We start from the raw sequence: 12069 nt of genomic DNA, 5'->3' as shown, positions 1-12069 counted from the left end.
CCCACCAACAGTGCAAGAGGGTTAGCATTTATACTATTTAATTAAATAATCGAAGCCCACTGGCCACTATATAGTAGGCAAGTGAAATGTATTCTGCTAGGTTTCAAAGTGAAGGAAAAAACTACTAACTGTCTTTAAAAGAATTGCTGCTTTAGGTTAACTAATTTGGGTGATGACCGATGTAAACCTCTGGCTGCATAATGCTTCTGCCATGGTGGATATTTACTAGTCAGGCTAGGTCAGGTAATGCTGAGGTAACAAATAACTCCAAAAACTCTGGGTGGCTTGAACAAGATTTATTTCTTCCTCGTGAGACATGCCCATATCAGTTTGTCTAGGGCTGTGCTCCAAGCTGGGGACCCAGGTTGATGGAGCAGCCACCATGGGGCATGTTGCCAGTTAGCATGGCCCAGAGAAACAGTAGTGGATTGAGCCCAGGGTCTTAAAGCTCCCACCTGGAAATGGTACACATCCATTTCGAGTGGACACACTCAACTGTAAGGAAGCATAAAAGTACAGTTGTACCATGTGTTTGGCTAGAGAGCAGGGATGTTGGGTGACCAGCACGAATACTACCACATTTACATACATGTCTTGCCAACCATAAACTTCTTGAAGGTAAAGACACTGACTTGTTCCCCTGTCTGTCTGTCAGCACCAGCCCGCAGTAAGAAAGTGATACATGTTAGGCAGCTGGCTGCCTACAGAGCTTAGTATGTGGCTGGAAAAAAAAATGGGAAAGAGAACCAGTAAACTTGACTTTCTTTTCCCCTCCCATTTGGCACATCTGTCCTTCCCTTGTGCCAGGATTCTGACTGCAGCTGGAAAAGGGGGATATTATTACTGTCTTATAAAGATGGAGTAAGATGGCATATGTGAAAGGCACTGTCCAGTAAAGTCTTGTGGCTCTAGCTATTGCCAAATGCCCTCTCTGGGGCCCCATGGGTGTCCACTACCATCTGTTTTGCTGCCCCACTGAGGCCGCTGTCCCCAGGCAAAGCCTTACTGTGCATTCAGTCTCCTCTAATCTTTTCCCCAGTTTTCTCTTTAGATGTCTCTATCAAGACTTACCTGCCCTATATCCTGTTTCTTCAGAATTCAACTTTCTATCTACTAAGTAGGATAAAATAATCTCTATTAATTCATTAATAGATATTAATGGGTTAAAAAAATCCCCCCAAACTTGGCAGTTGCTTGACTGAAGGGACAGTTGACGCAAGGTAAACTGGTGGTAGTCACAGATTCTCAGTGTGTCCAGAATAAAAGGTGCCTTAGAGATCATCTAGTATGATGGTGTTGAACCTTTTTTTCTTTCAACTGAAAGATAATTCAGGACACTACCTATAACACAAAAGGGGCAATGCCCTGATTGAGAGGAGGTAGGCAGCACGTCCCTGCTCAGCTTTCCCCAACCTCAAAGTGCTAGAGACATGCACAGAATTCCACTGATTCTACACTAAGACCCAGACAGAGGAAGGGAGCAAGGATCCCCCAGATAGGTAGGACCAGGGTTGAAGCACTCCTGTCATGTGAGTGCTGACAAACCTCATCTAATCTGACAAATTTACTTGGGAGAAGGTGGTAGCCAGAGAAGGCGGGGGTTATTTTTGATGAGTCATGGAATTTTTTCATTTATGGGCAAAACACGTGTGTGTGTGTGTGTGTGTGTGTGTGTGTGTGTGTGTGTGTGTGTGTATTTCTTCTAAGGATCTAAACGACTCTAGCCAGAGATAATAAGATACAAAAACTTTACTTCTGAGCTACTCGTTTGAATGTAGTACAGACTGTTAGTTACTCAGGGTCATTATCATGTGATGGGTTATCAAAGGCCTGTGTGGAACGTGTGGGATTTTTATGAGCTTGTTTTTATTATAGTAGAATGTTTAAAGGCCCCTTATGTACAAAGGGCTTTGAAAACTCTAATGGGGCTTCATAATCACCCGTATGATTATGAAGGTCAAATTGTGCTGAACAAACTTGAGAGCTATTTTTGAACAAAGTAGTGGATGAACAGAACAATATTAAAAAAAAAACCCTCCAACTCTTTTGGTCACCCCTCTTAGCTCTTCTGGGTACAACACAGTCTCTCTCAGAGCTGGAGAAAATTGCTACTCTGATGCATGTTCCCACTTTGTTATAAATGCAAGGAAGTATTCTTTCCCTGGGTTTAAGATACAGAATGGACAGACTGTACACTAGGTTTCAGAGTAAAGAGTTGGTTGTCGTGAGTATTCAGACATACTTGCTAAGGAAACTTGCTCCAGTTTGTTTTTAGCCCTGTCCCCCATTGCCCCACAATCAACACGTGCCCTCAGGAGCAGGTTGGGCCTCACCGGATGTCCTTCTATAGAGACGCCTGCTGCTTTCACTTGCCATCCGCAGTTTTCCATCTCACACTAGGAAACTACAAGGTTAGAAAAACAATGGACCGTTTCCTTCCTCTTTCTTTAAACTAAGAGGCTGAGAGGAGGGCTTCGTATTCATTACTCACAAGCCAGACTTGAGGATAAAGGTCATTATAGTTCAAGTGTAACAAAAGTGAAAATCCACAGGTCTCAATGGATCCTCAGCCCAACTGGGGTCAAATAGCCCTCATCCTGTCCTTAGGGTGCTGTCTCAACCCGAGGTTCGCCTTAAGCTTTGCAAATATTTTGGGCTGACATTTGGAATCTGAGCTTGCTAAAAAGAGCTCAAGATGATGGGCACAGGGAGAGGGGAAGAATGGCCACAAAACAGCGTCAAGTTGGGGAAAGTCTCCCCTTCTAGAGCCTTGGCTGCCAGGCAATCTGGAACTGTTATTATTATTGGTTGTGACAGGTACATTTCTTAGAACCCCAGATTTGAGTGCTCCCATTGAGCAGTTAAGATGGGTTTTCCTGACATTTTGTTTCCTCTCTGTAATATCCTTTTGCCGTAGACTGTTTTCTCGTGGCTAGACATTTTGTGGCCAGAAAACCCTCCTCCAATGGGTGATGCAGACACCCTGGTAGCAGTGTTTCCTCATCATGCTGAAAGGGAGAAGGAAACCACCTTCTAACAACTTGCACCAGTCTCCCAGGGTATGCTGTTTATGCTAAAGAGCTGCTGTCGTGCTTTTTACAAGCCAGACTCTGTCACACTTGACATCCACAGAGCCCGAAGTGACAAGCTGCGGTAGTGTGACCTTGGGGGCAATGGGAGAGACACATGAAAAATTGCATCAATAACACAGAGTGTCTGAAAATCCTGCAGAGACAACAGGCAGGGCCATAGTCAGACTTTCAGGGGGCCCTCAATGTTTTTGCCATTGTGGCCGCTTCCTCCATGAAAATTAAATAAGTAAGTAAATCATTAAATTTCATAACTGCATTGGTATAAGACAACATGTTAATGTTATCTATCACAATATTTCTTTCAGCCTAAAGGTTCATTTATTTCTTCTTACTTTAGAGGAAAGTAAAAAATTTTTGTGGTCCCCTGAAAGTTTTTTTGGGTGGAGGCACTATGCCTGTTGTACCTAATGGATAAATGAGCCCTACCAACAGGAAGCTTCCTTGGCACAAACTGGAGAAACTGACTATGAATTAGGCCAGTTTCATTACTTTGAATGACAATGCTGGGGCGTCTGGGTGGCTCAGTAGGTTGAGCCTAGGACTCTTGATTTCGGCTCAGGTCATGATCCCAGGGTCAGGTAATCGAGCCCTGCATTGGGCTCTATGCTGAGTATGGAGCCTGCTTGAGATTCTTTCTCTTCCTCTGCCCCTCTTTCCTTCTTGTGTGTCTGCTCTCTCTCTCTAAAATTAAAAAAAATTTTTTTTTAAATGACAGTGCAAATGATAAGTGGGTTTGGGTCATAAAAAGAGAGAGATTAATTAAATGTGTGTACAAATCCACAAACCAAGTTCTCACAATTAGCAATAGGCTTGTATACAGGCCTTTGACATTTTGAAGTAAATTTTGAAACCTTGGTTCTGAAGTAAAAACCAGAAGTGTTAGAAATATTAAGGTGGTATGGCCTTGGGTCAGAATCCTGGTTCCACTACCCACAAACTCAGGCAGCCTACTTAACTCCTGGAGTAAGTTATTTTATTCCTCATTCTTGGCTTCCATCTCTGTAAACGAGAGATGAGGAAAGCTACCTCATCAGGTTACTGGGAGAACTAAGTGAAGTCCTATTTGTAAAGCACTTGGTAGAATGTCTCTGCTATGGTAAAATGTCCAATACATGTTGTTATAATTAGTATTATTATCATCATCATGAAGTATGGTTATCCCATTAATAAGATGAAGAAACTCAAGGTCCTCCGTTATTTTGCTGGACAGTCATTTTGCTAAACTCAGACAGGTAATAAGTACTCAAAAAGAAGGATTTATCTGAGATTAGAATTAATCAACAGCATGTAAAGAGAATATAGGAAATGATGGGAAGGTTCAAAGATAATCAAGATACAGATCCTGGCCTCAAGAAGAGTACTTCATAGTTAGGGAGACAGGACACATCTAGAAAGAATCAGAGACAGTCACAGTGGCGGTGGACAAGTTCTAAGCCCTCAGTAGGTTGAGATTTCCAGGAGGAGACTTTTTCTCAAAAGCACCTGTCACATCTTATCTAGAATTGTCAAATATCAGTTTGTAAAAATGTCCTATTTCAACTGGGTAGGGAGCAAAGGTGGTTTGGTGCTGCCACCACCACACTGGCAGAATCCAACCACGTGAGAACAGAACTCTTGGGCATCCAACAGACAACAGGACAGAGAAAGCAGCAATAGACACATGCACGCACACACAAGGTATTTGAATTACATGAGTTATACGAATAATACTTTATGTAGTGCTTTTAATTTTGTAAACATTTTTACATTTTTATTTTTCACCATTAAAATGATATACTCTACAAGGATTCCAACTGTTATTTTCATTTAAGGGTGAGGAAATTGAACTTGACTGATTTACCTAGTATCAGACTGCTAAGTCTTGGGCCTTTTTGCTTAGGTCTTCTGATGCCCTGTCTTTGTTGAATTACTATAAAATCTTCGTGTTGATCACAAGAATAATGGAGTATTTATTGATCCCCTACTATTTCTTTGGCATATGTACTGTTTCTCACAGCTACCTTATAAGGTGAGGCTTCCTAATTCCATTTATAGTTGAGGAAACCCAGTCTCTTCCAGGTCAAGTAACTTATTCCAGGTTCTATTTCTATCTAATAAGTTGAGATCTTACTCTAGCTTTGTCTGACTTTAAGGGTCAAGTTCTTTTTTGCATGCTTCTTTGTCATTAGTTATTGGGGCTTGAGGAGATATAATTTTACTTTAATTTTTAATGAATATTTACCCAAATGATAAAGAAGTAAAGATTATTCTCAGATAATCAGCCAGTGACTTCAGAAAGATGTCTTTGAAAATAATGCTTAGTGTTGTTTACACAAATGAGCTGGAGTATAGATTTTTCAGATATTAGGATGAGGCATAGGAAAAACAGTATTTATCCCACCCTTATATTTGATCACAGTAAGATTATTATGTGTGTGTCTGAAGGACTTGGTTCTGAAGGTCTGGGCTAGACGGTGTCAAACTTTGTTTTCACCTTGCTGACAGAGGTAAGAGGAACCTTTGGTCCGAGCCTGAGTTGGGAAGCCCTCACTGCTTCTATGTTGCCTGCCCAGAGTGTTTTCATGTTTCTCCATGGGGTCATCTGAAACACCCAAGTTCTCGGTCACATGTCTTATGTAGATTTTAATGTAGACAGTGTTGAATATGACACTCCCCACCCATCAGAGTGAGAGCATATTGCAAATGGTGGGAGACCAGTTGTGAATTGGTCTTTTATGCCTGAACCTGAACCTTGTCCCCATTTAAAGGATTCATTATTCACAAAAGCTTGCCTATATACTAAAACAATACTCACTTTCCACCTCATTGATTTTTCATATTGCTTTTGTGAGCCTGAGTTTCTTTGAAGATCATGGGTTTGATAATAATAATTTTGAAAAATAAAATTCTTCTTAAGCATCCCAAGCCAAGTTTGAAGTTTGAAAAGAACTCTACTCTCTTTAAGTATGTGGAAGCATCTGTTGAGAATGCAGCTGGCCATTTATTACTGTTTTGTATTAGCTAATTGGAAAACACCTAAATTATAACTAGTCACCCCCGCAGTTCAGGGTTGATTAAACAGCCCATGACACTTTTTCCCTTGTAGGCTGTCTTAGGAGTAATTATAATGACCTGCCCATTGGATTGAGTTAATTAGTCCTCATTCTTTCTAGTGTTCCTCCTGGCAAATGTCCTAAGAATATTATACCATCTTGCACCACTTTTCCCCTCATATTTCACAATGGGCATGTATAACCAGGAAAGTTTAAGCAATTGCTTGGTTTGGTTTGGTTCTTTCAAAGGAATAGATAAATCATTGAGCTACACTTGAGAGAGGAAATGACAGTTTTTATCTTTTATTCAGGTACCTTGTATTTACAGGAGACCACAAAAGTTACTGACAGGATGTTATTGATTGCATTTACCCAATTGAGGCTTGAGATGAGGCCCTGCCATACCACACCACACAGTCTTCTCATTCCTGCCTGACAGCCTGATCCCAGACCTTCTGGACTCTCTCATGAAATCGAGAATTTTTATAATAGAGATTTCAGGCCTTCTGACCAATTTCCCATGAATTATTCTTCTAATTTAGCTCCCTTCTCTCTGTGCCAGTCAGTAACAGTATCCCCTTTTGTTGGCTACCTTGGCTAATTACTTGAAGGAACTAATGAAGATCAAATATTCATTGTAGTAACTAAGTACCAGTAACTGAGTATTAGGCCCTCTTATAAGTGATTTATCTATTAGCTCTTTTAATCCTCACAACAACTTTCAGAGGGAAGGGCTATGTTTTTTTTTTTCCCCTCATTTTATAGGTGAGGAAACAGATACATACTGATTTGTGATTAACCTGAGGCATAGGCCTTCCTCCCCTTCCTTTTTTTACCTCCCCTGCCCTATTTTTTCCTTCCCCTTCCCACCACTTCCTTTCTCTTCTTTCCTTCCTCCACTCCCTTTTCCCCTCTCTAGACCCCCCCTTTTCCTCCCCTGTCCATCTCCTTCCTTCCTTCCTTCCTTCCTTCCTTCCTTCCTTCCTTCCATCCATCCATCCATCCATCCATCCATCCATCCATCCAAGTCTAGTTGAGCCCTTAAAGTGTGCTGAGTAGTAGTATAGGCACGTGGGGTGACAGAGAACACAGAAGACAAAGTCCATGCACTCAGGCAGCTTCACCACTATCCTGTAATACCCCAAATGACACATCTCCCCCAGGATTTCCAGATTAATTCCACCCAAATTCTAACCCACCTTCCCTTTCAATCCATTTTAGTAATTACAAATTTCAAAGGGTCTTATTTTAGGTAATGTGACTGCTTCAAAACCTTTGTGTGCCAATAGACAGTGTCTATCTTTATCTGAAGTACCTTGTTACATGGTCTTGCCTCCTGTGAGTGGTCACAAAATTCAGTGTAACTGTGAGACTGTGTTGCAATGAGAGAGAGCTCTCTGGGACATGACTGGACCCATTTCAATAAAAGAAGCTGATTTAGGATTTCCTGAATGACATTTGCAATTTGGGAGTGGGGCATTTAATCCCAAAAGCCATGGATCATGCTAACTGTGGACATCAGCCTGAGTTAAAACATTCACCCCTAGGGAGAATTTCTAGATATTTTAATTATAGTCAGTTAAGATCACTCTTCCCTCTCCAGTTTTCTCACTTCTTGTCATGTGACATTTCTTCTCGTGTCAGCTTGTATAGGGGAAGGTATACCTTTTATATATTTTCAAAATCAGAATACCTAGATTTGTATTTGTCCTAGCTCATCGCTTGTTAGCTATGTGACCTTGCACAAGACATAATCTTCCAGAGCATCAGTTTCATTAACTTTAAAATAGGAATGATAATATTATCGGCCTCACCTACTGCATAGGTTGTTTTCAGGGTCAAACAAGATCAAAGGAAGAGTTTATTGTACCCTGTGAGCTACTTTACAAAAATAAGTACCCTTTGCTTTCCTCCTCCTTCTCCTCTTTGGAGATTCCACTTTTACTGCCAGGATGATATGTTGTATCTATCTGACTATAAGGAAGACCCATGCTAATGCCTGTGTTAACTAGGAAACTGAACATTGTTTTCAATTTTCCCTCAGGGACAGAATATTTATTACATATATATGTGTGTGTGTGTGTGTGTGTGTGTGTGTGTGTGTGTGTGTGTGTGTATGGAGGCCTTTAGAATATGATGATACATATGTGAGGAGTGTGGGCTCTTGAAATATTTTCTTTGGGGAAAGAAAGCAGAGGGAAAAAAAGAGTACCATCTTGAATTTTTCTTGAGTTGAGGTTATTGAACACGTAGTGTATTAAATGGAGTAGAATTTCTGTAATGAAGATGTTTTACATTTTAAATATCTTCATCACATCTTATTGAGTAACTATTGGTATGCACATCTTAATTACAACAAACCGTAAAGGACTGATTGTTTTTTATCCACGTAAATTATTTTATGGGCCTCTGGGTTTCTGTCTTGGATACCGAAAGAACCTCTCCCAAAATGTATGCAAAATATACAGTTTGGAGATAATGACAGGTGTGTGTATATGTTTTCTTTTTTTTCACAATTTCCTTACTTCTTTGCAGCCTTCCACCCATTGTTTCAATGGAATTTATTACTTTAGGAGAAGGCTAAAATAGCTGATCCCAAAAAGTCAATTGAGTTTCTGAACTTATTTATTAAAGTTCTCAAAGAGAGAATACTTTTTGAAAGCTGAGACTTTTAGTATAAAAGCCTGAGCTGGAAAGCTTAAGATTTTGGAAGTTTCAATGCCCAGAGTTTATACCAAACCACATGAGTATTTTGCTGCCCAAAAGAGATCTGGTTTGAGCAGCAGGTACCCAGGGGGAAAAACAGAAGTTAAAGGCTAATGAGGAGCTGAAACAAGTTTTTAGTGCTCTGCTTCCCTCCTACAGAACCTTTGGGGAACCTGAGGATAGGATGGGATAGGATAGGATAGGATAGGATAGGATAGGATAGGATAGGATAGGATAGGATAGATTTGGGGCCCTGTACCTTGATTCCTGATGAAGGTCAAGAGAAGGAAAACAATTCTTGTAGGTAAGTCCATTCCAGCATGGTTTTGCAGTAGCAAAGTATAAAAGATGACGGGAAGGTCTAGGCAGAGAAAGTCTTAAGTAGCACCCCAAAAAGCCTGCAGCCCCTAGAGATGCCAGATTCAAAAATTCCCATTCCCCTGAGATGAGTGTGGCCATTTACATTTACCATTTTTTAACACACAAAATTCGTAATGGCTACAAGTGAGTCATTGCAGTCTGATTTTCCTTTCTCATGTCTAGATGTCAAATAACCCAAAGTCTCTGGGGTCATCTGTGTGACCTTCAAAGACCCATCAACCTGAGAACAGAGCAGTAGGATGCAGGTTTTTCAACCATGGATGCCATAGTGGTAGGTCACAAGGTCATAGAACAAGTTCCACTACAAATCAGTGTTGGATGGATGCTGATGGACAGGGTTGACATCATCTGGTACTCACCAGCAAGGCCCTATCACTTGTGTCACTTGGTGCCTATTCTGGTGATTGGTTGGTGCCTGTACCCTATTGCTTGTTAAATATTTTAAATATCACATCTACTGATGTCCTTGGCCTAATATCAGGAAGTTTCAAAAGCCCCTTCCCCTGACGTGGATCACCCCATAGGGATACAATAAAAGAAAGGGATGGAAACATCCTGAAATGATGATGATCCTGTCCTAAGGAGACCAGAATGAACCCATGACTAAGCTCACCTTGATTGTCAAACTTAAGTTTTCCACTATCAGTTTGTGAACAAATTTAAGTTCATTTACAGTGAATAAAAAGCTCCATTTTTAACATGTAAATTACGATACTGCTACAAATGTGAATCACTGTATTCTAGCTTTTGCTTCTCATCTCTAGATGTCAAAGCCTCTAAAGCCATTGGGCATTAGGTTGGGGAGGTCGAAGGGGAAACCTGTTCTTCTGCAGTTTTAAGGAGTGGGAAAGAGGGCTCAGTGGTAGTGTGTTACCACAGTGGAGTTGGACTTCCAAGCTGGCATAGTGGAACTTTATTTTTCTACCATGTAGGCATTGAGAAGAATTTGTCAAGCAAACCCCACAACAGATATGAGGTTAAAGGATATGTTTCTTTCACATGGGCTAAAACCAGGAGAGCTCGATATCAAATAGGAAAAAAAATCAACTAGAGGAAGAGTAAAAAACCAAACCAATACAAAAATACCAGAAAGGAAATGGGCTGATGTTCATAGCTTACCACAAAGTTAATCAAAGGGGCTTAAATGTTCTTGGAGGGAAGAGATTTATCAGCATGTCTAAGAATGAAATTTTAAAAGAAATAAGTGTTTTGAGTCTATGTTTGAAAGTAGCAGGTAAATTCAAAGGGATTTAAGGCATGGTCTTTGTAGAAAAGTTACTTGCCCCTTAAAAAATGTTGTATTTGCCTGGGTAGACTAGGATGGGGCCATTGGATGTCTCTGGTTAGGACCCTGGTTGAGAGATATGTTCATCAGATCAAGGATGAGTTCCTCATATGGGAGCAGCGTGGATATTGTTAGGTATTGGAATGGGTGACCAGACAGAGCGAGGGAGTCTTTTCTCAGAGGTTATGAAAATCAGGAAACATTTTTATTGGTCTATTTAGGTTTTAAACTTCTTCAAAGTAAGAGGAAGAAAAGATGAAGCAGCTGAGTCCAATGTAGTGAGCATCCTGAGCCAGTGCAATACTAGGTTGTCTTCAAATATTAATTATGTATATTTGAAACTTAAAACCATCATAGAAGTTTCACTTAAAATAGTGGATAACAAACATAGGTAAGAATGGTAAGAATGAAGAGCATGGGGGAACATTACTGACAAGGGTCAAGGGAAATGGTCTTATTGGTCTCAACATTTATTTTGATTTTGAGTCCATCTATTTTTCTGAATTCCATTAGAAGGCATTCCATTATTGCTACAAAGTGTCACCAAGTGACCCTCATACTGATACTGGTCACAATCTGGAAAGCCTTCAGAGGATTTGCTATGCTAAAAAAAAAAAAGGCTTGAGAAAGGTATTGTTAATTCAGTATCTCTAGGTTTCAGGGTGATTTAAAAAAAAACTCATAGGATCAGGGTCATCTCTATGTTGTACGGGGCTCTAGAAATATATTTTTTTTGCAGGGCCCTGTTCATAGAAACACTTTGATTAAAAAACATAAAGTCAATGGACCCCTGTGAGGTATAATCATTTATCAGTGAAAATTTAGAATAATGGATGGACAAGTGTTACTTCTGTGTTTGTTATGTGTCCAGTCAGCACCTGTGAAGGTCCTCATGCTCTCTGGGCACTAGCTCTTCCTGTTTAGGTCCAGGGACCTTCTCTCTCTTCTCCTTTTTGTCAGATGCACCATTCCTGGCTAACTTCATATCTCCCACTGTGGAAAAAAGGTAAGAAATACATTATTAGTCCCCACAGTCTTTGGAGCCTGTTGGTATTAAAGCAGTATGGACTGATTTTACCTCTTTAGCTCTCCCACAGTCCTCTGTTCAGTGCTGGTCAGGTCGGTACTCATGACACCTTATCCTCTTTGCGCTGCCCGTGAATATGGGCCTCCAGTGACTCATAAGCATCATTAACCAAGCTTCTTTGCCGATGACCGCAAGGGTGAGTTTTACCCGGACAATGCAGAAAAGTGGGAACAGTCATTTATTTTTTTGGTCATGTTAAATTGACTGCTTGCAATTACATAGTGTAAATGTAGAATAACACATCTTCAAGTATGTCTTCTGTCAGGTGCTGCAGACTAGTGATCTCCTTCAGTGTTGACAGTGGGAGAGGGTCCTGCGGGCCCAGCAGAAGAGTGGTTCCCTACCTACAAAAAAGCCAACATGAGAAAATGCAATGTTAGCACATTGATCAGAGACAAGGGAACATGTGTTACAAGGGTATGTGATACAGTTAACAGTCTCCAAAAACCTTGGAGGAGATGAGGGACTCAGGCATTCCTGTAGACT

This window comes from Panthera tigris, chromosome D2 (assembly GCF_018350195.1).
Source record: "Panthera tigris isolate Pti1 chromosome D2, P.tigris_Pti1_mat1.1, whole genome shotgun sequence".
Taxonomy (NCBI): domain Eukaryota; kingdom Metazoa; phylum Chordata; class Mammalia; order Carnivora; family Felidae; genus Panthera; species Panthera tigris.
This window is presented reverse-complemented; position numbering follows the sequence as displayed.